Source organism: Trachymyrmex septentrionalis, unplaced genomic scaffold, assembly GCF_001594115.1.
Source record: "Trachymyrmex septentrionalis isolate Tsep2-gDNA-1 unplaced genomic scaffold, Tsep1.0 scaffold14, whole genome shotgun sequence".
In the NCBI taxonomy this organism is placed as follows: Eukaryota; Metazoa; Arthropoda; class Insecta; order Hymenoptera; family Formicidae; genus Trachymyrmex; species Trachymyrmex septentrionalis.
In genome coordinates, this window is record NW_017304543.1 from 2664915 (window position 1) to 2669958 (window position 5044).

A 5044-nucleotide genomic window follows, 5' to 3' on the forward strand; every position below is an offset into this window, starting at 1 on the left:
AAAAAAAAAATGAAAAACAATACATGACAATTTAAGTAATTTTTTTCAAATATATTAGATGCTATATTTCTCGATTAATCGGGTATTACGTTATAATAATTAAATAATTAAATGTAAATTGTAAATTTTATATATTTATAATATTTATTAATAACAATTTGTCAAATTCTAAAAAAACAAAGATATGAATTGCTAATTGGTGCATCGCAACTTATTGATGAAAACGTTTCATATCTTTTTCTGATTTTTTTTCCCTAAAATTAAGTGCATTCGAGAAAGTTTGCGAATCAAAACGTGTTTCATTTTCACGAGAAATAAAGCAGCTGCGTTATACTGCAGCATCTCAAATGAAAGTCTCACGCATAGTAATGTTCGCCGGTTGCCTATCCCTTCGTTTTTCTGTCGGTTTTTCTATGGTTGACATTATGCTCTGGTCAAAAAATTGTCCATCGTGCAACCCCTTTCCCAAGTGTTTCTCAGGCTCCTCTCTTCCTCTCTTTCTCCGATAAATTTGCATATTTCCGGCCAAGGAAGTGTGCTACTTCGTTAAGCACGTTCCGTTAAACTCTTTTTTCTTACATGAGAAATATAAAAATATTAAGGTCTCAAAAACTTCACTTTTGCATTAATGCTAAAGATATTATCATTCTTTTTCTAAATGAAATACGAGAATCATGAAAATGTCTTCTCAAATGAACTTGAGACGATCGACAGTTTTTAAAAAGAGATAATAAAAATTGAAGGCAGTGAGATGTTATCATATTAGATTTATAATTTTTTTCAATTTTATAATTTTCATATTATCATAATTTCTTAAAAATATTATCTCTCGAGTTTTATTTCACATATTACAATCAGATAAGCGTCGTAAAATCGTTTTCATTCCCTATTTTTTCGAAACAAGTCAAACGTCTTTCGATGTTTGTAACAAATAATTAAGCATAGAAGTCAATTCATGAATGTGATTCAAAAATATTGCGCGCCACATATCCTCGAGTACGAAAATACGAGGTTCTCAATAAACCAGAATGGATTGAAATGGATCTAGATTTTCAGAAGTACGCATTCGCGAACGTTAGAATAAAATCTTTTCAATCTCAATGAATTTTATTCATTTATAGGAATTGCATGAAGCACATTTTCATGCCTCTCTCTCTCTCTCTCTCTCTCTCTCTCTCTCTTCTCTCTCTCTCTTTTAACTTAAAGAAATTTCAGTTCTTTAAATGCATCGTGAATACTGCTCAATTCAAAATTCTGAATAAAAAATGCGATTTTTCAATCCAATTGAATATAACAAAAGTAAAAATGGATCATGAATGCTATTAAAGTATGCATTCGGCTGTATTAAAATAGATTAAAATTCCAATATATAATATTTTAATCCATTCATTTACTATTACATTCAACATTTCGTGAAGATAATTGATCCGTGCAATTATTTGGGCTTGGACAAACCTATGAAATCGAGTTCATCATTGCGGGGACACACACACACACACACATACATCATACACATATTTACGAAAGAGAATGCTTGTTTGATTCGAGAAAAAGTGAGTATAAGAAACAATCTAATTTTAGAATAAGAAGAATAAGAATAAAAATTAGATCTATATATTAAATTTTTAATATAGAGATGTAGACGCAACAGAATGGCGAAGGTTTAATTTGAAAAAAATGAACATTTTTTTTTTTTGTTTAATTAAAGAGGAAATATAATTCGATACCCTCGACGTATTCTTTCTTTACGCGAAATCATAATGGGATTAACGATTTTACGTAAAACCATCCCTCTTCCAGTACCAATAATGGACAATACCCCGCATAGCAAAGAAATCGAATTATCTAACAATTAACCGGCGCATCCACCTTATAACGCTCATGCAATCGCGCAACGTAAAGCGATCGTCGGTCTCTACGAGTCGAGCGTCCGGATCGCTCTATGCAAATCGCGAATGAGCGAGCGAGCGAGCGAATGAACGAGCGAGCCGAGCATCGCGGCGCCTTTGGCTTCTCCCGGCGCTCTCTCACCCTTTCACGGATTACGGAGCTGTCGCAAAAAACGTCCGCCTCGCAGTAACGGTCTGCCGGCAAAACCTCCCTTTCCGCCTTGCTTTTTCTACGTGCGAAAATAAAAGTCTCTCGCGCTTTTCCTACCGGTCCAGAGAAAGACTGCGAGAGTGGGGGACGAGAGAGGAAGAGAGAGAGAGAGAAAGAGAGCGCAGCGCGGGAGGGAAAGGGGCAAAAATACGAGAGGGCGGGAGGGTGTACGAGGGTTGGCGGCGGTCTGGCGATGAGGGGGCGGCAAAAAGAATCGTAGCGATGTCGGCGAAGGAGGAAAAAGAGCAGTCCGCGAGAAGCGACGAAGGGATGGTGAAAGGAAAGGGTATAGAGAGAGAGAAAGAGAGAGAGAGAGAGAGAGAGAGAGAGAGGAAAGAGAAAGAGAGACTATGAGAGGGAGTGAGAAGGGAGAGACGGGAAAGCGGATTCGGAGGAAACCGAGATTCCAGGATGCGAGATTTCAAGAAATATAACGTCCGTTCCCGGTTTCCGCGCGCACGATTAAACGTATTATCACGCTGACGCTATTACGTTACATATCATTATGCGTCCGAAAAATGTTGGTGAATATTTGGTAAAAAGGCGTTCACCGTGACATATTTCTTGGGAGATATGAAAAAATCAGACGAGCGTTTAACGAGACACACCTTTACTGAAATTTTAATTCTGGGCCTTGTAAAAGGCCCCTTTACATTTATCCTCCAAGGGGATACAATCGGGATCACCCTGGGGTAAGCATGTGCCATCGCAGGGTTTTCCTGCTCGTGCCCACCCTTTAAAAAAATGTCCAAATGTCAAAACGTGCGCCGCCAAAGAAGCGACGGGTGGGGAGAAAGACTTGTGGGGTAGGACGCGTACTTTGCAGGGTACCGCATGCCGAGGGGGGGGGGGTGCGGGTACCACCCTGCAAAAATGTCGGTTCCTCGGGCGCAAATAGGGGGGTAAGGAGGTCGCGCGTCTACAGGGGTTGCGCGATGGAACCAGCTGAGAGAGAGTTGGGGGGGGGGACGAAAAGGGGGGCACGAGGGAAGATGGGTTTTTACGCCGTGCCCTCCCCGTCGTCCCTCCTCTCCGCCTCTCTCTCCCCCCCCCTCCTTCTTCAGCCAGGGCGACAGTCAGGGGCGGCGTGCGAGGCAGGGGCGCGTTTTTACCGACGACCACGGCGAGGGCCAGGGAGGAGCTTATGTACACCGCGACGACACTAGTAAGACGAGCGGTTCTTGTCGGTGGGAGGGAGGGGGACATCACGGTTTTCGCATCATTCTCTTCTGGACCCCCGCGTGCCGGAGTCCGCGTCGGAATGCGACCTCCGTGCCGATCTGCGAGGCCACGCCTCTCACGTGGCTGATGATGGCTCATCCTGGCGTACCCTAGCTCCGAATTTTACCCCCCCCCCTCCTCCTCCTCTCCCCTCCCACAGGGTATGAACCGCCGGGTAACAATGTTGATTATCCGTCGCACGCGAGAGATAACTCTCGCTTCTCGACTTCGTAGCGCGTCGTTCGTTAATTTTTAGATCCATCCACACGCATCCCCGAGTAAGCTGCAAATCGTATTTCAATGGAACGGTATATTCTTTATATTACATTGTACGGTGTGAAAAACAAGACGATGCGTGTTTCCTGTTAAGATTTAATTAAATACGATATATCGCCACTATTTTTATAGTCTATTATCTGTTAATGCGTTGTAACTTGATTTTTTTTTTGTGCCAGAAGATTTATTATCGATAAAATAATTTTAGAGAGATAAATAGGCGTGATTTCAACTATCTAATTTTCAAGCACATTACAAATCTTTACAAAAAAAAAGCCGTGATGTATAAAACTTTTTACGTTCTTTGAAGAATTCGAATGGATGTTTCTTTCAGCGTTGGAAAAATTCAAAAACGTGATGTAATAATTAACATAAAGTTCTAAATTAATATGCGGCAGTAAACTGCAGAAGCTGCACATGTTTCCTGTCGTTATTTTCTTAACGCTTTAAAGCTACGATAACATAAAAATCAAACAAAAGCAACACGTATCTACGTCTCGATCATTGACGCAATTAGTCTTGTTTACTACGCTTTGTCCATGACATACAGGGTGTCCCAGTTTTACTACTTTTTCTTCTGGGTGTGTACTTATCCCTGTTAGATCTGCATTTTTTTGTATGATTTTTATAAAAATAATAAACTTATTTATTTATTTATTAACAAAATAAAACCTTTATTTATAACTTATTTATTTATTTTTTAACAAAATAAAACTATTGAATTATCGAGTTTTTATTTATGCAGCAAAATATCTTCAACAACAATATATCTTAATTTTTAACTGTAAATTACACGTAAAATTTTATATACAAAATCTAATGTATAAAAGTATATTTGCATATACTTTATCGAAAGATCAACAGCAATTTTCTCGTATAAATTTTTCTAATTTATAGGTTAAATATCTTTTGTGTTCTAAACTAATACAACTTGTATTAATATAAATAGCTCAGTTTTATCATAATATAAATAAAAAATAATAATATTTCATTGCAAAAATTTAAATCCTAACCTATTTCTTCATTTCCTTAATTAAATAATTATGTTTTTTATTAATACTTAATAAATGCCCGTTTAACGAATTTAACAATCTATGAAATGATGTAATTAAAAATAGCGCATATTTAAAGTAGTGAGATCAACCTTTCTTAAATTTTTAATTTATTTTCTAAGAAGAACAACCGTTGTACATTTTACATTTTCAATCCGTTTTCATTCCATGTAAATTTATCTGCATATCACAAGTGTGGCAATAACGAATCTGTAGGAATTAACAAGAATTACGGGTTAAGCGATTCCCGATCATTTTTTTTTTTCAACCGCTTCAACGAAGATTCCGGGAACCGTCGCGCGCCGTCGACGCTTTCGGGGCAGTGGGAGAAGGAGGAAGGGAGGGAGGGAGGAAGCGTCGGTGTCGCGCGGCGCGGCACAGCGCCGCAGTGGTGG